The 21,938-nt window shown below is 42.6% G+C and overlaps 1 protein-coding gene across 6 annotated transcripts in view; it reads right to left on the bottom strand.

Moving 5' to 3' along the window:
* The window catches only part of CSNK1G1 (casein kinase 1 gamma 1), a 141,066-nt gene extending 119,547 nt beyond the window's left edge, over positions 1-21,519 (bottom strand). For all 6 annotated transcript variants that reach the window (XM_089663955.1, XM_089663957.1, XM_089663958.1 and 3 more), the window contains exon 1: positions 21,103-21,519. The gene's annotated coding sequence lies outside the window, so the exon portion shown is untranslated. The remainder of the gene's footprint in view (positions 1-21,102) is intronic.
* Positions 21,520-21,938: the final 419 nt, after the last annotated feature.

Below are 21,938 nucleotides of genomic sequence, written 5' to 3'. Positions count from 1 at the left end.
CATCCACACATTTGTTGCAAATCTGATGCTATGGCTAGCTGTTTGGAACTACTTTAACCCAGTATGGCAGGAGGACCGAAAAGATTACTGCAAAACACTAAACACTGTAAATGCTACAATAAAAAAAAAAAATTCTAAAGTCCATCAAAAGTGGGTCATTAAGTCAGGGCTGAAGCTGACCATAGTAATGGTAAAGCTAAATGCTCTATACACATGCAAAAATAAATAAATAGGTTTTTTTTTTTTATCTTTAGCCTGGGGCCACCAATAGCTTTTTAAAGATAATTATGAGGTACTATGAACTTAACATTACATTTCATTGGACTATTCAGGATGAAATATATTCAGCATTACAGCTTGAAAAGTTTAACATTTTGAAAACTGGGTACTGTGTATGCATGGATTACATTGTGATAAAAAGCTTATTATGCTTAATACTGTTGTAAAAGACAAGTATAGGTTGTAGGAGACAAAAAAAACCCCACACCTCATACTCACCTAGGTGAATGCTGGCTCTGCGCACAGAACTGAGCAATCAAAGATCACGACCAGTTATCCACCTCTGCACTGGGCAGAGATCAGGGACGGTCAGTCTTACTCTCTCTGCTTTGCCCAAGCACTCACCAGAGCGCCAGGCTGTGGAGGGGGCAGGAGGGGCTGGCTCAGGCCCTTAGCGGATCGCTAAGAGATTGAGTCAGGTGCTGGTCCAGGGTTCTGGATAGATCCTGACCATATGGCCAGGAGCTTTTCAGAGCCTGAACCAGCTGTGACATCAGCCAACAGCAGACTACAGCCCTCAAAAGGCTGAAAACAGGTCACAGGAAGAACTAACTGCACTCCTGTGATCATCCTCCAAATAGCCAAAAAACCTTTGCCTATACTTCTCCTTTAATTCCAGATATTTGACAGTTGGGATATATAGTTGAACCAAATGTTCATGTATGTATGATGCTGTATCTAAACTTAGAAGTCATTTTTCTCCCACATGATGATTTAAACATCCCTAATGCAAACATTTTAAATGTACCTTTGAAAAGTCCTTGGGAGGGGAAAAATTGATCCTATTTAGCTCCATTTTTGCAGTCAGGGCCAAAAAAAAAAAAAAAAAAACAACCTTAACACCATCGCCTCTTGGCCCTTTAAGGGGTCTCTGATGCCGGGAGGCAGGGCGAGCTTTCTGATCATGTGACCACTGTGATTGGCTGTCACGATTGAAAATGTTTCCATCAGGAGCTGGTAACCGTGCTGGGAGCACGCGGGGCGTGTGCTCTCTGCCCACCCGCCGAGATACAACATATTTGCATACTCTCGGCGCAAAAAGGTTAAGATGCAAAGACTTACAAAAATTAAAGGATCTCACTTGGAACTCAGATGTTAAACATATTGGAGACAGACAGCAGGACTGGACACTGCCTCCCCGTTCCCTCGTCACGGACTGACAGCAGGAGGAGCCCCAGCAAAGGCAGAGGGAAGAGTAGAGCTACAGACAGGCACAGCGCTGGATCCATTTGGGGGGAGGGGGTGAGATGGGATATTGATGCCTGACATAAATGCATTAAGGGAAAAAATGTGAAGGCTTTATAACCACTTAAAAGTGGTAGTAAACCGCAGGTAAAAAAAAAAAAAATCCACTGCAAGGTAATGTCATAATGTGCATCGCATACTAACACATTATGAAGACTTACTTTAAAACGAAGCCCTCCAGCAGAGCATTGTCACCGCTGCAGAGGCCTCTATCTTCACCTGGTCTTCCTTCCGCGGTCGTGAGCTCCAGCTTTCTGACTGGCTGAGCCGTGATGACATCACTCCCACATATGTGTTTGGGAGTCCTGGGCCATGGCACAGTACTCTGATGAAACGGAACGGGTATGCGGTTTCTTAAGAGCACATGTGCTGGCTCTAAAAAAGAGCAAATACCTCCTAAACGGTGCACGTTGGAGATATTCATTTTACCTACAGGTAAGATTTATTCTAAGCTTACCTCTGCATAAAAGTAAAAAAAAAAAAATTCACTACCACTTTAAAAAAGGTAAACAAAACAAAAACAGACACAAAACAAAAAAAACCTTCAAACTTTAGAACCACTTTAAGAGTTATAAACTTTCCTTTCTCCAATTTTTCAGAGCTGCAATGTACTATTCAAGGTCTTGAAAGCTGCCCAATATTTCATGCAAGTCCAAGACTAGCTGTCAGCAGCTTCAGACAAGGGGTTACCTTTGTCCCTTACCTGGGTGATAAACCCCCCCCCCCCCCCCCGGGTAAACCATCTAAAGCTTGATTGAGGTTTTAGTTTCAAGAAAGTTCTTGAGATTCTCCAACAGTTAGTGGGATCAAAATAACTGTTATTTATGTACCCTGTTCACACCACAACACTAGTATCAAGTGCAGATTTTTTCTGCACAGGAATATACAACGTGCATAAAACTCATTGAAACGCGTATGAAAACTGATGTCTCTGCAAATGAAATCTGCGCGGCAGTTTCCATCAATTTTTCTGCACATATGATGTGAACGAGGCCTAACAGTGTATGTGGTTTCCACTTGGAAAATGTCATTCATGCCCAAATCTGAAGTTAAAACGGAACTAAAGCCACTATAGTTTTCAGCCAAGGAAGCTGCCATCTTAGCCTTGGTCTGATCTTCAACTGCCACAGTGCTGCACATGATATCAGACATGACACCATCCATTTCATGACACTTGACACTTTGGCTGAGAGCACAAGCCAATGTAACAGTTATTCATGGCACGTGCCAGGAATTACCCTTTTTTTTTTAAACTGTTAAAATCAATGAGTTTAGTTCCGTTTTGAAAGTGCATAATATTTCAAACTAGAAAAGCTACAATTTCTGGGGAAATTGCATGAAGTGTTCTTGCCTCCACTCTGCTGCATGCTCACACACCTGGGTTCCTATGGCAACTCACTCTACAGCAAGGGCAGAGAAGAGCGGTGAAAAACAAACTGCTGCAACTTGCTCACTTCACTGGCGGTTGCCATCTTCAAACGGTTGTAGCTTAAAAATATAAGTCCTACACCGAAGAGCTTTATATTGTGAGAATTACAAGACCCAGACCTACATTTTGATGCATAGTATGTCTCTGAAATATTAAAACTAAAAAGTCACAATCGCAGTTTAGAAATTGCCCTTCAAATTTGAGGTGGCTAGAGTGGAGTTTCAATGAATGTCAATGAGTGGCGTGAGTTGCAAACAAATGGTCATATTGTGAAAACTATCAGGACTATGGCTTAGCCGTGGACATTTTTAGTGGCAGCAGGGACAGCTGAACGTTTTGATATACGATTTGTGTAGGTGGGCTTGAAAATGAGGGAGTGATGGCAGTTTAGAAATCATGTCCTGATTTTTCAGCTCCCACTCTAGCTTTTGTCAGCTCCCACTCTAGCTTTGATCATTCCGCCATTCATTCCTATGGGACCAATTTCACCACAAAAACGCTGATATTTCGTGACCCATTCGGCGAAACGTTCCACAAAGCAATAGCACACCAATCGGGAACAATCCGCACATTTCGGTATATTACTGTCTATATAGTGTAAAAGCTGTGGGAGGAGTTAGGGTGGTAAATTTGGCTATAATAATAAGAATATATATGTGAGATAACAGTAAGTGGTCTTGCCATGCAAGAACACTTAATTATATTCAAACAACATTTGCCAAAATCATCCAATGTACTGACAATTTTCATACGAATGTGCATACAAACATTTGTTCAAAAATCTACTAATGTATGGCCAGCTTAAAAGGAGCATATTTTGTGTCAAATTCATCAAGTAAAGAGCTCCAAAACCGACAGTGCTATTCAAAGTCCCAAAGACTACATACCAATCAAACCCGCAAGTGTCAGTTCCCAAAAGAACATGTCCTTACCCCACAGTACACTGACACGATAAAAATGAAGCACGCACTCCGACAATATCTCCTGGTAAACTTTTATTCAAAACAAACCTGCTTGCTACATCTGTGTGTGCCCACTGGCCACAAGTGTTCGCACTGACGAACGCTGAAATTTCCTTGAATTCCACTTAAATACAGTACATGAGATAGAAATACTTCTCTAGTATTGGAAGATAGAGATATCATTTCGCATTAGACCTCATGTACACCGGATGTTTTCCAAACACTGTAAACAGAAGAAGTGATTTGGCATAAAAAAAAAAAAAAAAAAAAAACACCACCAGATGCTTGTAAAAGTGTCTAATGCTTATACAAGTGTTTAGGCACGTTTACAGGTGTCAAGCGTATAGGCATTCATTTCAATTATTTAATCTGGCCAATGAAAATTAACAATCAAGTGCTAAATGCGCCTAGAGTTAAATGCGCGTCAAGTGTTTTTTCTGCCAAGACCCTGCTGCTCTTGCACACACTGGCAGTGGGATTTTTCCTGCCTCTAAACGCTGCTGTGTGTATGGACACATAGGCTTACATGCAGGGGAGTGAAGAGGCAGAAAAACAAAAAAAACGGAAAAAAAAAAAAAAAACCCTGGACGTCCCCAGAGGCAGCTGCACAAAAGCCCTGTGTGAGGTCTTAAAAGAAAGAACCAGTATACGATGCAAGGAAAAAAATAAAACCATATTTTAAGATCCAAAATATTCATAAAAATCAAGGCAATAGTAGACCCAGCAACATGTTTATTTCCCGCACAGGGGAAACCGTGACTAAAACCAACCTCTTTCCTTTATTGACAAAAAAACCCCTTTCCATCACACTATCCTTCAGCTGTTGACAGACAATAAGAGACTGAGCAGTATAGTATTTAACCACTTGTCGACCGCGCTATAGCCAAATGATGGCTACAGCGCGGTCGCCTGGTTCTGAGAGGGTTCCTATTGGTGTCTGTTGACGTCCTCCCAGAACTACTCCCCCTGCTCTCTGTTATTGCTGTGTTCAGACACAGCTGATCTCATATCACGGTAAAGAGCCAATTCCAGCGGCCCTTTACCAGGTGATCAGTTGTGTCCAATCACAGCTGATGCAAACACACTAGCTGGTTATCAACAGTAATCTCACAATGTGAAGAAAGTACTGCTGATTACCGGCAAGTGTTAAAGGGGACATATACACTGACAAACAGTGCAGCCCCAACAGTGCCCATCATTGCTGCCTAGCAATGCCAATCAGGGTCGATCAGTGCTGCCAGTGCTACTTCATCAGTGCCGCCTCAGTGTAGCCGCATCAGTCTAGCAGAAAAGTTACCTGTTTGCTAAACTTTATAATGGAAAAACTTTTTTCCCCAAAAAAAAATTTGGTCTTTTTTACGTTTAGCAAAAAATAAAAAAACACCCAGTGGTGATTAAATACAACCAAAAGAAAGCTCTCATTTCTGTGGGAAAAAAAAAATTATAAAAATTTCATATGGGTACAGTGTTGCATGACTGTGAATTGTCATTCAAAGTGCAATGCTGAAAGCTGAAAATTGACCTGGGCAGGAAGGAGGTAAAAGTGCCTGGTAGGCAAGTGGTTAAAAACTCATTTCCAATAATGAGTCAACCCTTCTCTAAATATAAGTGATCATTTACAAATAAGATAATGTAACCTGTGACTCATCTACTGGAATAAGTAAATGGTTCCTAAGAAATATATCAAGCCATTGTTTGGTGGAGGTTACAAAACAAATGCCCTCATGAACTGGTGTACTGACAATTAACCACTTCCCGTCTGGCCCATGTACATTAACGGCCAGATGGAAGCAGTGCCGAAGTGGGTAGCCGTTTATAAACTGCCCTCGCAGTCACTGCCTGTGCACACTCCCTGGGAGCGTGCGGCACCGCGATCTGGTGCCCTCTGTGCCCGGACACTGATCGCTGTACGGGACCTCTGTGCGAGGTCCCGATTCATTGGCCAATCAGTGATCACATGAATAGTAGTAAACAAGATGTCACTTCCTGACATCATTGCTTACTGCTTGTGAAATCTGTGAATATTCAAAAGAGCCTTTTACCATGTTACAAGCTGTGACCAATCACATAGCTCACAGTATTTCGTAATGGCTGCAAAAATAAAGCCAGAGAGAAGGAGAAATTATTGCTTTTACAACCTTTATGGGTGTAAAAGCAATCAGTGTAAAAAAAAAAATAAAAAAAAAATAAAAAAAAAATCATCACCCCCCACAAGTAGTACAGTGTCGCTATTGAGACACTGTACTGCTAGGGTGACAGTATGTTTATATATATATATATATATATATATATATATATATATATATATATATATATATATATATATATATATATATATATATATACACACACACACACACACACATATATACACACACACACACACATATATATACACACACACACACACACACACACACACTTTTTTAAAAAATTATAATTTTGGATTATAAACTAATTTGGGTTATTTATTTATTTTTTTACTAAACAGGTAGCTGAATACATTTTGGCCAAGATTTATGAAGAAAGATTATTTATTTGGAAAATTGTATAGGAAAAACACTTTTTTTCCCCAAAGTGTTTGGACTTTCCTTTATATAGCAAAAAAGAAAAAATCCCAGTGGTGAATAAATACCACCAAAATAAAGTTTTCTCTGTCTAAAAAAATGCTAAACAATTCATATGGGGGCAGTGTTGCATGACAGCACAATTGTCATTCAAAGTGTGATAGCACTGAAAGCTGAAAATTGGCATGGACAGGAAGGGGGTGAAAGTGTCCGGACTTGAAGTGGTTAAAGTATACTGTAAACCCAAGAGAAAACATACTGCAGCTAACCAATCCTTAGATGTGGTGACTACATTTGTTCTTTTTCACATTTTTACTCCCTTTCTTTCACCCAGTGATCACACCAGAAACCTACTTCCTGTCCTAGAGTGACAACACTCACTCTTCAAACCATCTATGTGCAGGCTGGTTGTAGTGATCTTGATCCTTTGATTGACATCAGTACAACCAGCCAGGCACATTTTTGTCATGCAATAACTGCTGGTGGCTACAACTGCTAGCAGTGATCATTGTGCTCTGCTGGCAGAAGACAATAGCACTGCGGGAAGCATTCCCTTGACAGTGTTGATGGCAGAATGAAACAATGTTCCGTCCTGCCACCCGTGGTGGAAGGAAAGAAAACTGTATGATCTATGGGCTAGTCTCTAGACCTACCTTCCTTACTCCTCTCTATAATAGAGAACAAGAATGTGTTGCCACTAATCAAAACAGATAAAAACATAACTATTCCAATTACACATTCAGTGGACCAAAAGAGCGCCAAATAAGAAGAGAGAATTGTTAAAATAGAACTAAAGACAAAACTCCCCCCCCATTTTGGATACAGTACAATAGGGTTATAGCCCCTGACAGGTTTTTCCTTCCATGTGTTCTACTGGAGAGATTTTAACTTCCTGTGCCACTGACAAAAACAGGTAATGAGAGGAAATATTCAGGTTGTCACCATGTTCATCAGAACCAGTGTCCCTACTGGAAGATTTCTCCTCTATTACTGTTCTGGGGACGACCCATAATTTGGGATTTACTTTCAACTGGTGAGAATATTGAACATGGCAAATAGAAGGTAAAGTTTTGCTTTTTAACTACATCCTTAACTCGCAATAGCCGAATGATGGCTACAGCGTGCTTGTCCAGTTCTGGGAGGGCGTCATATGACATCCTCCCGGAATGCGCCCTGCGGCACGCCGCCGGCGAACACAGTTGATCATGTAATGAGGTAAAAGGCCAATCACAGTGGCCTTTCACCACCTGATCAGCTGTGTCCAATGACACAGCAGATCAATGAGTAAATACAGTTGCCAGTTATTGGCAGCACTTTCCTAACTTTAATAACCGGCAGCTGTCACAGAACAGATTGGCACTGATCAGTGCCCTGATGATCAGTACCGTGAAAGTGCCGCCCAGTAGTGCCACCCACCAGTGCCCCCTCCCCCCCATCAGCACTGCCAGTCAGTGCAGCATCATCAGTGCCACCTATCAGTACCACCTATCCGTACCACCTCAGTGCGAATATAAGTGCAAATTTTTTCAAATTGTTTGCTTTTTTTTGTTTATAGTGCAAAAAATAAACACCCAGTGGTGAATACATACCACCAAAAGAAATCTCTCTTGGTGAAAAAAAAAAAAAAAAACACATTATATAAAAAAAAAAATTCATATGGGTACAGTGTGGCATGACCGCACAATTATCAGTCAAAGTGCGACAGTGCTGAAAGCTGAATATTGGCCTGGACATGAAGGTGGTAAAAGTACCCGGTAGGCAAGGTTAATATATACACACGTTTACATACACTTAAATAAATTCTTTTCTTGGCTGAGAAAGGTCCAAAAGGAAAAAAATTTTTTAGCAATCTGTAAGCTTTTCACTGCCAGTGCCTTTTTTTGTAAATTAACCCCTTTACGACCACCTAACCAGGGGCGGTCTGACCATTTGGAAACTCGGGCACTGCCCGAGGGCCCAGGGTCAGTAGGGGGCCCCATGAGATGCCCCTGGTTTCTTTTTCATAGGCTTTTTTGAGTTTGGCCAAGGACACAGGGGCCCCATGATCCCCTATTGCCCGGGGGCCCCATGAGTTGTCAGTCCACCCCTGCACCTAACATATGGGAGCGAGCCTGAGGGTACTACCATAGGAAGTGACTTCCTATGGTGGCACACAGAGAAGAGAAATAGCCAAGAGTGCCAGCAGAGGACCCCAAAAGGGAATGTTCAGGGCTGCTATGTGCAAATCCACTGCACACAGCAGGTAAATATGAAATGTTTTAAACAAAAACAAAAAAGAACCCTTTAAGAGAGTTACACTTTTGGAAGTCTTCTCATCTGAAGATTTTTTTTGGCCCTGTTCGATTTTTTAATTGTTAGTGGGGTCAATTTGATGCTCATTTTTGACTGCAGCAAGGAGAAAATTAGAAGGAGCAGGATAGAAAACATTTACCAAATGAGTTGCAAACCACAAAATATGTAGTTTTCATTTGGGAAAGTCCATGCTTTCCAAAATGAAATGTTAAAAGCAAACAAAAAATGCTGAAGACATTTGTCAATTCATCAAACACAGGAAGAATAACGAATATTTGCAAAATTCATACCAGCAAATAGCCACTTATAGTTACTTGAGGAAAACACAGATGGGTCTATAACCATTTCTTACAGAGATGTTTGTGGCAGTCGGCTAGTGCCTACTAACCAGGGGATTACTAGCATTATTGGGCAGACATCTTAAATCTAAAGAATGTACATTGTTGCCAATTGAAATACATCTTTGGTTCGCTAGCTCAGCTTATCATCTAACAATGGTTTATAAATTGTTTGCTACATTTCTGTATCGCTACGTAAAATGTTTAACTATAAATCCTGTCTGTGTTTAAGCTGTTGCCTGTTATGTAGGTTTTCCTTTTTGTATATACACACACACACACACACAACAAAATTCTACATAAAGATTGTTACCAAAAAAAAAAAAAAAAACACAACATCTTTGGCTCCTAACTGCCTGTTATCAGCTCAATTTTACATTAATTTGTCTACCACCGAAAGAGGATTTCTAATTTTGCTGACCATACTTGTATTTTCATATTAGGGGTTAATGGGCTCGTTTTAAAATAAGTATCTGGGTGTGAGCAGTGACAGGAGGAAACAAAGACGTCCCCTTTGTGAGTCACCAACTTCTGTTCTTAAATGAGTTCTACAATTTCAACTTCTGTAAAAGTCCTACACACCAACATTTCCTTTTCTTCATGCTCTTACCAGGGAGTTCTATTATTGCATGTAAAAACATAAAACATACCAAGCTATTTCAACAACTGCTTAGTACAATATTACAAGTATATAACAAAAAGCAAAGGATTAACTGTTACCTGAAAAACTGCCATTGTACCTGCTTCAATACCGGGACAATTCTGACACTCATCACATACATGTAAAAATCAGCATTTTAGTTGCTAGAAAAATACTTAGAACCCCCAAACATTTACGTTTGGGGGTTCTAAGCAGTTCCGTTTAGTTCCGCTTTGAGCTGCAGTCACATGGCACTGCAGCTTTGAGTTCTACTCCTCTTCCGTTTACTTCCTGCATGGGTCCCTCTTTGGGTGTCCCCATCACTGCCTGAATAAAGTGAATACTTCCTATTGGCTATCCAATGGTGGGGTCCTCTCAGGATCCAGAACAGAAGGAATGCTAGCCCATTGGGAGTGAAGGAGATCAGCGGTTTCAGTCATCTGATGCGCTTGAATAGAAGTCCTTGCAAACAGAAATGACGTGAGCAAGTGACCATCGTGGGAGGGACCTAGGAAAAACTTGGAATGTGGAAAAAAGGAGAAACATTTCAACTAACCCAACAGATAGAGGCACAAGTTACATATACCACAATGATAGTAATGTCCATTGTGCCTTTTTTTTTTTTTTTTTATTAAATTTAGGCTTTAAAATTTACTTCACCCCCAGCCATTCCACGTAGTGCTGGGATTCAATAGAAATACCTAGGTACTTACAGGTATAGAGGACATTCCTTTGCTCCCAGCAGCCTAATGGGGAAGTCATGGAGAGAAAGTAAAGCAAGTATATGCTGTTGGGAAGGGATAAGGTAAAGTAAACTTGTTGCTACGCCCTGCACGGAACAAGCACAGTTGGTTTGTTTAGCAGATGGTATTAGTAACTAATTGAAAGCTTTCACTTGTTCCCTAGATGGAAAATGTAGAGATGAGAATGAGGACGTCATTTATTCTAATGCTGCAAACATAACCATGCATTTGAGTGCAGTTTCACATGTCAAACTTTGCTGCACTTATGCATCCTCCAGAGATGCGACATCTACAAGCTCCCTCACTGCCAACATATTCGTGTATCTTGTCTGGGTAGCCTGGGTTGATGTAAACCCTGTGCGCATGCACAGAAATCAACTTATCCAGGCACCAAGGCATTTGCAGCCTGGTGTACATTTAGGAGAAACATTACTGGCAGTCAGAAGAGGATTTTAATGCAAAAGAGACACGCAGACTTATTAATTATTAAAAAAAAAAAAAAAAAGCCTATATACCAGCAATGTTTATTGGTAAAGCTTAAAGTACAAAAAGGCAAAAACTCTTTTTTTTCAAGTTTTTAGTACAGTACAGATGGATTACTATGCTTGTCAATTTTTATTGCCGTCTGTCTGATTCACCCTCTCCATTTCTCCCGTTTACCATCATCATTGAATGTAAAAGAAAATCCCAAATTTTGACTTGTCCCCAGAAAAGTAATAGGAGGGGAAATCTTCCAATGAGGACCCCAATTCTGGTGACTTAGAGGTCCCTGAGGAATTCCTTTAGAGTGGAGCTCCACCCAAAAAGGGAAGTTCCATTTTAAGCCTTTGTCCCCCGCTCCCCATTAAGGATTGGCACTTTTGGGGAGCGAGGGGGAGGAGCGGATACCTGAATTTGACAGGTACCCACTCCCACTGCGATCTCCTATGCGATCGGAAGTTGTCCTCCTACCCTCCCTCCCCGTAGTCTTCTGGGACACGTGACAGGTTCCAGAAGACTACGGGGCCCATTCACAAAGCGCAGTGCTTCTCGCGCATGCACAGTGGGCACCCGGCTGTGAAGCCGCAAACTGTCACAGCCGGGTGCCCACACTGAAGATGCTGGCGTCAGGGAGAGAAGACGGGCGGTGAAACCAGAAATGGTGAGGACACCGCTGGACCGAGGGACAGGTTTAGTGACTGTATTTTAAAAGTCAGCAGCCACAGTTTTTGTAGCTGCTGACTTTTTTTTTCCCAGGTAGAACTCCGCTTTAAATTTAATTTGCAGAGATTTCCCCTCACTGTTTGGTTCTGGGAAACAAATGGGGAAAAAAAAAAAAAAAAAAAAGGAAGAAGAGCAGACAGGAGTTATAACTCTCCCTTGCTCTATTCAAAAAATGGAAAAAAAAAAGTTTTGGCTACAGTTTTACTTTCTTTAAATGCTACAGCTGTCAGAAAAGTAAGTAAACAAGGTAGTGGATAAAACCCCACCATTTCACCGCAATATGGAAACTTAAGTACAACGGGTCACGCAGAACACTTGTAATTACATGTGAATAATCCCAATTTTATTGATAGCAAAGCATAAAAAGAGAAAAAAAAAAATAATTTCAAAGGAGACTGTATACGTATTTGCAGGGGAAGGCTCAGTTTACACTAATGTGATGCAATTTTGACATGATTTTCAGCACAATTAAGTAGTGTGACTTTCATGCATGTTTTGCATATGCTGTGGGGCCAAGTGGCACTGTAAATCACAACAAAGTAGCACAAGAACCTTTTCCAAAAATTGCACCATGCTGAGTCGCATTGATGTGAATGAGCACCAATTCTTGTCATGCAATTCTGTGAGACTCTAGTGTGAACCAGTACTACACGTTTCCCCTGAAACACTAACATTTTGTGTATTACAAACAATACCGGAGTCATCCCCAAAGAGGATAAAGCCATTCAAGCTATGCTTACTGGATGTAATACAGCGATAAGAAGCCCTCTAAAATAAATGTCTACCAAGTAAATATATTGGGCACTTGTGCTGCAATGCTACTGAGCTAAGCAATATATTAGGATCTATACTGCAACAACAAGCCCATTAAAAGCATCAATAACACAAATGACCTAGAATTTGTTGCAGAGATAACATTTTGCTACCATTATCACAGAAGTATTTGAAGAGTCCTGGCATCAGATCAAGCACCCAGCAATGAAAAGAAAACACATCTTTACACCCAACTCCAGGCAAAAAAAAAAATTTTATTGTGCCACCCAACAACCACCCCCTTCCCTTGCTAAAGCAGAAAATATTGTTTTTTGTCAAGGGAATGCAAGTAAAATTTATCTGACTTCACTGGCCTGACTCCAGTTCCTGTTGAGATGACAGGTCCCACAAAGCCTCTGTACTTACCAGTTGTGTGACTGCCCCGTTTTTGTTTTATATCAAATACAATTCAGAACCAGCAGCCACCACTGATCCTGAGTTTTGTATCATGGCAGGATAACCATCTACATCAAGAAGTAGAGGACCAAAGTATCTCTTGCTACAGGACTGAGGAGTAAGTCAAGTAGAAGGGGAAAATGAGAATGATTTTTTTTTATTTTTTTTTTAGCTTGGAGCTCTGATTAAAAATGTTTTTTTTCTTGGTACATGTGATGGGAGTCACTTTGGGTGGGGGGGGGCAATGGAACACAGCCCCCTTTGGAGAGGTGGGGAGACCCCTGTCTCAGCTCCCCATATCCAGAATGATTTTGTTTTTTTTTTGTTTGCTTGGAGCACTGATTAAAAATATTTTTTCTTGGTACACATCAAAAACCAAATGCAGGCAAAGGTTTTTTTTCATTTACTTCTTGTGGTGGTATATCATTAGGGCAACTAAAGCAACATTAATGTAATAAAGTTTAAAGCCAAAGTCAAAGAATTACGAAGAAAAAAAAAAGAAAAACAAAAAAAGGGAGCAGTACAGACCCTCCACATCCATTCCAATTGAAAGTTTAAATTCTCATTAAACTCAAAAAGGGAAGAGGCGTACTTACCTTGCTTCTCAAGCCAGTGCTCTACTTCAGTCCAGCTTTTGGGTGGTCCCTTGCCGTATCCACATACAGTGTATTAGGACTAGTGTAGTAGGACTACTGAGCTTGCATCATAATTGATGTCAACATGCAACTGCAGCCCTGAATGCCTTATAGAAGAGGCTTTGTGGGGTTGGTCACACACACGGAGGGAGCCTGCTGGAGTAGGGAGCGAGACAAATATTGCATCTTATTGCTCATCACCTAGAGTTAAGCATTTAACCCTTGCTGGATTGGGTTTAAAATGCATTTCCACTTTTGAAGTCAAATTTGAGAAAATATGTTCCCACACACAGCATGCCAAGAAAAGAAAAAATAAAATAAGTCTAGGTAGACTGCAAGATACTCTGAACAATATCAAATTATTATTATAATACAGGATTTATATAGCGCCAACAGTTTGCTCAGCCCTTTACAATATAGTGGGAGACAATACAGCAACAATACAGTTCAATACAAGAGGGAGGGCCCTGCTCCTTGGAGCTTACAATCTAGGAGGGAGGATCTAGTGATACAAAAGGTAGTAACTGTGGGGGATGGACAAATTAAGTCTATGCCCAGGCAAAGTAAGGACAGGCTCCGATTCCTCTCACTAACCCCTTTATGACCGCCTAACAAATGTGTGTTGGCAAAAGGGTAGCCATAATGCCCACGTGCCACATATATGCATTGCTGGGTGGCCAATATATGCATTTGTTGAGAATGCACTCGCTGCGCACTCCTAACACAAAGCCTGAGCTGAAGAAGACAGCTCTCAGTCTGGACTAAAGAGCAGTTGCCAGAAGGACCAGCTTCCAATAGTGACCACCATGACAGTGGTCAAACGGTCACTAATCCTTTCCACCCCCCTAGTTGTTTAAAACTGTGTAAAGAGAATGCTTGGGTGGGTGAGAAAAGGTTAAACGAATTCAGAAGCGTCCATTCTAGTTTAACCCGCAGGACAGAAAGTGTTCAGAATGGATAATGAGATCTGCCAGCACTGTATAGATATGGTTCATTATTGTAAAATAATAACTCTACAAGCCCTTTATAAACATTACATACAAAAAGGAAAAACCAAATAGTATTTGTAAAACCTGGAGTTTTCAGAAAAGAGGGAATATAAAGTATTTGTCATCACAAACTGGCTGCAAAAAAAGTGAAAATTAGTGATGCACGGATATATCATCTGGTAAAAAAAAAAAAAAAAAAGAAAAAAAAAATCAGCCTCTTGCAGACAAAAAAAAACTAAACAAAACAAAAACAAAGAGGAGGAGAGAGGAGGTGACGATAATAACTGACTTTAATACAAAAATCACGTCCCATTGACTCCAATGCAAAAAACACCATTTTTAAAGGTTATATATATTTTATTTTTTGTCCAATTTTTGTGTTACTTGCAATAAAAGAAATTTTACGCTACTGGATTGTAATTTTTAAAATTCATAATAATTTAAAATTCACGATATTAAAAAGTTTTAAAAAAATTATATATGTTATGGTTTTCAGCCAAGAATTTTCATTTTGGTACACCACTAGAGAAAATATACTTTAAGCTATCAATTTGAAAATCATAGTCTTTTTGCTAATCCTTTCAACCAATAAGAAAAATTGCCATAATAGCAGGAGATCTTATATTTGGCATAATCCTACCATAAAACTATGCATATGCTCTGAGAACGATAGACTAAAGCAGGGTGAAAACAATGATGGGCCTAATAATCAAAGATGAAACATAGCGATGTGAGGATAATCAAGCAAAAAGATCTAAACTACAAATACAATAGGGTTGGGCACTACAGGCAGGTCAAACAACGTCTTTTCTGTTCTTCATATACCAGCGACGCAGTTGCAAATGCACAATGTAAGCCTATCAGTCATTTCCTTTTTGAGTTCATTAGGTAACACAGGAAGTGCACCCCTACCACAGGGACCTAAATAAAAGGAAACACATCACTGCCAAAAGCATTGTGCACCACAAACCAGTACCATGTCCCCCCCCCCCCCTTTAGAAAATTCAGGGTTTTTTTAATCTTTTGTCACATCGCAGTGCTGCTCATCTCCATTCAGCTTCTTGGAATTATTTCCTGTCTGCATGCACTCACTCCAGCATCAGCTATCATTTTTCAGTCTTGGCTTTCCTAGAGACAATAGTGCAATATGCCTGTGTATAGTCTCTGGGAGAAGCATGTGACAGGGTGACAATGCAGAAGCCAACTGGGAGACAGGGACAGAGTGTAGTGTGAAGTCACTATGTAACAGAAGATACCTACACAAGGACCTGCTATGTGAATTTCAGCTGGCTCCTGAGCAGGGGCGGACTGACAACTCATGGGGCCCCTGGGCAATAGGGGATCATGGGGCCCCTGTGTCCTTGCCCAAATTCAAAAAAGCCTATGAAAAAGGTACCAGGGGCATCTCATGGGGCCTCCTACTGACCCTGGGCCCTCGGGCAGTGCATGAGTTTCCAAATGGTCAGTCCGCCCCTGCTCCTGAGAAACCTGCTGAAATTCTCTCTGTGAGTGGACATGTTAACAAGTGCCCCCCCCCCCCCCCCCCGGCTGCCATCCTTCTTCAAAATTGAATGGGATGCAAACTGATGACCAAACCATGGCTGCAATCAGATGCAGCTGCTCTTCGGGTATTCTAACCGCTGCTGGTGCCGGTTATACAGAATACAACAGATTTCTTTATCTGTGCTGTCAGCATGGGTGCTGCTCACTTTTTTGTTCAACCCACAGGCTGAAAAAAAAAAAAATAAATAAACAAAAAACACACACGTATGGCCAGCTTAACTAAGCATAATGTAAGACAGACTTTCTTAAACTAAAGACAAGTTGCCAGCTATAGGATCACTTAAAGGGGATGCCCATCTGTTCCTATGGAATAGCTCCCTCTGTAGACAGATGCAGTCAGATGTCACTCAGTCACTGGTCTGAACACTGTTGATTCTCAGCTGCAAAATGATGGGAGTGATATCTTGCTAACTCAAGTACAAAGGCAATGATTCCACAGGGATAGACAGGCAGCCACTTAGCAATCCTACTGATGGCAATTTCAAACTATCTCCTGCGGCAAGATTGATACAAGCAGTCGCCCATCCGACATTGGCCTAAACATTATTTTAGTGACATCTCCAGGTTTTAAAAGATTAAAAATGACTTTTGCAAACAAAGTAACAGGTTAAAGAGTACTGGAGAATTGTGTGATATGGTTGATACAAAATGGTAATAGTGTTAAGGCCAGAAGGAAAAAAAAATAAATAAAAAAAATAAAACCCACAAGCACCCCTAACATGGTTTCACATGCTAATGCCCATGACACCACATGTATGGAGTTTGCACCCTTGTGGGATTACTCCGAATGCCCTGGTTTCCTCCCACACTCCAATATCATGCTGACAAGTTAATTGTCCATGTGAAAGTACAATATATGTACAGTGCTTAAAAAAAAAAAGTCAGCACTATATAAAATATCTGTAATAAATAAATGTGAGGTAGGGACCATAGCTTGTAAGTGCTTTGATGGCAGGACTGATGTTAATGTACAATAAAACGTAAAACAATGTAAACTGTCAGCACTACATAAATATTGTTAATACGTAAATAGTATCACATTGTATCCAAGGCCTAGGAAGGGAGATGGGAAGAGGGGGCATGCCTGGACAAGACTAGGGAAGTCAGGTGCTTGGAGCAGACACCTATCTGCACATGATACAATTGTCTACATATATTAGCTAGGAAATGTCACACATCAAGGTATATAGGTGATCAGTGAGTGCTGTTGCGTTAATTTGACTTTTTCAAATACATATTTTGCACACTCCCTTAGAAGTACCCTGGTGAATCCCATCAGATCCTGCATCCCAGCCCTCTAACATATAAAGGCCACCCAACACCACCCCGCCCCCACCCAACTTAATTTACAGCAGTTGTCATCTATATACAGAAACATATTCTCATGCCGTAAACAGTTTAAATGTTGTTGTACATGGGTTTTGCCCTGCTTGTTATACATAAAAACTGGGACAAAGAAGCTTTAGCTATTGAAGTGACAACAGAGGACCTGAACTGATTCAAGGATAGATGGTGTCAGTCACTGAAACTACAGTATATCGTAAACATTTGTAGTGTGGAGATGTCCTAGCATGGTGTGCATGTAATGTAACATAAATATGACAAATGACACGTTTTTCATTGCGGTCTACTTTATATAAAGTGTTTTTAAAAAAACATTTTGCAGGAAAAGGGTTTAAAGTATCAAACCAAAAAACAAACATTTGTTAAATTTCAGCTTACCAATTCTTAGATGTGATGGCTGCATTAATTTTAATCTAGCCAGTTTGTTTTTTTTGTTTTTTTTTTACAGAACAAGCTTTCCGGAAAAAGCATCAGCTAGAGCAGCAATGGGCAAACTACGGCCCGGCGGACCTTTTAATCCGGCCAGCGGAGCGTGATACATTGGCTGTCAGGATGTGTGTAGGCGGGGCAGCGTGACGAACGTGAGGGGAGCTAGGCTCCTCTCACAGTCCGCCCTGAAGACCGGAACGGCGCGGGAACACGGCGAGGGGAACACGGCGAGAGGAACGCGCGGAGCAAAGGTAAGTAAATTGACACAGGGGGGACTTGGCTTACTACTTGAGGGGGAATAGTACTAGGGGGGATGAATTACTATAGGGGGGATGAATTACTATAGGGGGGATGAATTACTATAGGGGGGATGAATTACTATAGGGGGGATGAATTACTATGCTTACTATGGGGGAATATTACTATACTTACTATGGATGACACATACACATCATTCATCTACTCTTGGTCCGGCACCCGGGTCCAATATATGAACCCATTGCGGCCCTCAAGTCAAAAAGTTTGCCCACCCCTGAGCTAGAGGGATGAAACAAACCATTTACCACTGACAGAAGAATACTTACAATGGTTAACTTTTATCTATTCATGTAAAACCTTTATCCCAAAAGATTTAAAAAAATGTTACTGTGACTGCTGGTCTAACTGCAATGTGAGCTGTAGTTTTGCTTCAAGATATTAGTGTATCTAAATTTGCTAGTACATCCAACACTCCCCCTCCCCTCAGACTGACCATGCTGCTGTCCAAAGGTGCCCCCTGTGTGCCATAATCCATAGTGGGGGCACTCTAATGCAGGATGTTTGGTATTGGCCATATCACCAGGTGGGGAAAAACGCCCAAAAACAAACAAACAAACAAACGAAAACACAGGCAGCCTCTTTGTTGCAGAAGAATCAGGCAATGTCTCCTCCCCAATAAAATACACTTACCTGCCCGTTTGCAAACCGCTGTACAATGTACACTTAACTGTGCTTACATACCTCAGTTTACATTCGGGCACAATGCATGTGTGCCAGAATGACTTGACTCTTGCGCATGCACAGGAGTGATATCATCCTGCACTTGCCAATCAAGACGGCCAAGACAGTCACCCAGAAGACGCTGGTGAGAGGATACTGGCGAGGGACCTCACATTCATCAGACCATGGGAACAGAGGTAAGTATTTCTGATTTTAGTTTGGCATTAAGCCTCAGTCACATAGGGCAAACCTAACTGTGTGCCTGTGGAGGGTCATGTACCTGTAGAGGGATGCACAGGTGCCCCATACATCTCCTTGCAGGCAGTCCCATTGCTTAGGTCACAGTTCCCAATGTGACATCTGTGCAGGTGCACAGCTCCAAATGACCCAAGATATGTCAGGGGCCATGCACCCACTCAGATGTCACACTGGGAGCAGTGGCGGTGTCTTTGCAGCTTTTGCACCCCAACTGTTTGCATGGGATACTTGTGAATTCCCGTGTCGGTAAACACAGCCCTCACATGGAGCACAGATTTATATGCCCTGTGCGAATGATGTCTTCATGTGAAAAGTTGGAATACACACTAAACTTTTATTACCCAATCAATGTGCCATTCAATCCAAATGAACTAATAGCCATAACATCCCTTCTGATCAATTAAGATCCAACAAAGTTGATCAGCCAGGGCAGAAAAAGCATCGATCATATTGCATTGATTAGCATTTGTTTGTAAATACGACTATTTCAACTGATCAGATTGTGGGGTCACATGATAACAGATTTAAACGATTGATCGAAATTCACTTCACCGTGTGTGTTGTATCGATGTAAAGGGCTGGTGACCATAGATCGATTGGAGAATTAATCAATTAGCACAGTGGCTACCAAGAGAAGGAACTGCCAACCCAGGGAGCCTGTAGGATGGAGACAGAACAGATTCCCGGACAATAAGTGCTCATTTACACCACAATCGCTGCGTTCACTTCTGCATGCACGTTTTCTTGCGTTTGCAGTGTTGGTTCATGTGGAACATGGAAGTTCCCCTTATAGTCCTTCGAGTTCCAGTTTTGACAGTCCATTTATTTGAAAGAGCTACCAAATGCCCTGAACCGGAACAAGTACTAAATTTGCAATTGAATCGCACCAAATGGCATAGTACTGTGGTACCATGCAGTTTGGTGGTCGAAAACGGGCTACATTTGGGGTGCCATTAACAACTTTTGATAGCATGACTTAAAAGAGCAGCACTTTGCTGTGTGCTGAACGGTCATGGAACATCACATTACAATGGAGATCAGTGAGGAGGGGGGGGGGGGCTGGGTGCTGTGGGCGTCCTCACAGGATGTAGATGGGGATCAGCAAGGAGGGGGACTGGGGGCGGGGATCAGCGAGGAGGGGGGCTGGGTGCTGTGGGCACCCCCACAGGGTGTAGATGGCGATCAGTGAGGAGGGGGGGCTAGGTGCCCTCACAAACTGTAGATGGGGATCAGTGAGGAGGGGGGGGCTGGGTGCTGTAGGTGCCCTCACAGACTGTAGATGGGGATCAGTGAGGAGGGGGGGGCTGGGTGCTGTAGGTGCCCTCACAGACTGTAGATGGGGATCAGTGAGGAGGGGGGGGGCTGGGTGCTGTAGGTGCCCTCACAGGGTGTAGATGGGGATCAGTGAGGAGGGGGGCTGGGTACCCTCACAGGGTGTAGATGGGGATCAGTGAGGGGGGCTGGGTACCCTCACAGGGTGTAGATGGGGATCAGTGAGGAGGGGGGCTGGGTACCCTCACAGGGTGTAGATGGGGATCAGTGAGGAGGGGGGCTGGGTACCCTCACAGGGTGTAGATGGGGATCAGTGAAGAGGGGGGCTGGGTACCCTCACAGGGTGTAGATGGGGATCAGTGAGGAGGGGGGCTGGGTACCCTCACAGGGTGTAGATGGGGATCAGTGAAGAGGGGGGCTGGGTACCCTCACAGGGTGTAGATGGGGATCAGTGACGAGGGGGGCTGGGTACCCTCACAGGGTGTAGATGGGGATCAGTGAAGAGGGGGGCTGGGTACCCTCACAGGGTGTAGATGGGGATCAGTGAAGAGGGGGGCTGGGTACCCTCACAGGGTGTAGATGGGGATCAGTGAAGAGGGGGGCTGGGTACCCTCACAGGGTGTAGATGGGGATCAGTGAGGAGGGGAGCTGGGTGCCCTCACAGGGTGTAGATGGGGATCAGTGAGTAGAGGCCGGACATGAGCCCGGATAGTATCAGCCCTCATACCTGTCCTGTGCTCGGTGTCAGTGGCACACACTGGGATGGGGAGTGTCTCAGGTCGGACAATAGCGCTGCCTCCTCCGCTCTCTCCTCCACTCCTCCCGGCTCACATAGAGCCCCAGCCGGACGCGTTGTGTACCGAGAACAGCGATTAGAGCTCCTTCGTCACGGATATCCAATCCCAGTCAGTCAGGACAACCTCAGCCTGCGCTCCCCGACTCTCCCTAAACAGGGCGGTGGCGTATTAACGACATCCAGCCGGCCAGCTATCCCTCCCGTGCCAAGGACCCCCTTTACAGTTCCGGTACCAGAGTAAATATCAGCCGAAACCCCGCTGTTTCCGGTTGCTCGCTCCGCCCCCGGTGTCCCGGTTCCCTTCCTCACACTGCGGACCGGAAACCCCACTGCCAGCTCCGCCCTGTACTCCCGCACAACAAGGGAAGGGGCGGGGTACCGGGTGGGTTACGTACCTGACGTCATGTCCTAAAAATGGGCACAATCACAGGAAGACATCCTGGAATCTGGCATGCTTATTTTAGATTGAGAATTACAGAGATCTTCACTTTCGCAGCCATAGATATTTGTCAGCACTTTTTACAGCCTCAGCTTGAAATACGTCAAACGATAGGAAGAATCCAGGAGGTATCGGCACGCTTGGTTTTTAAAAAGCGGTTGCCAGTAGTAAACATGGCACCTTGAACATTCACAAAGTCACTGCGCACAACCGGGTTCCAGCGCTGACTTTTTTTTCTTCCATAGCGACGGCTTGTAATGTTGCTAGGCGGAAGTAGAAAACAAATCGCTCTGATAGAACCACAGTGCACCTAGTGGTTGTTAAATAA

This window comes from Staurois parvus, unplaced genomic scaffold, assembly GCF_062004578.1.
Source record: "Staurois parvus isolate SC_StPar_1 unplaced genomic scaffold, SC_StPar_1.0 ptg001805l, whole genome shotgun sequence".
Lineage (NCBI taxonomy): Eukaryota > Metazoa > Chordata > Amphibia > Anura > Ranidae > Staurois > Staurois parvus.
The sequence above is the reverse complement of the archived record's forward strand: the minus strand, read 5'-3'. Positions and strand labels throughout refer to the sequence as shown.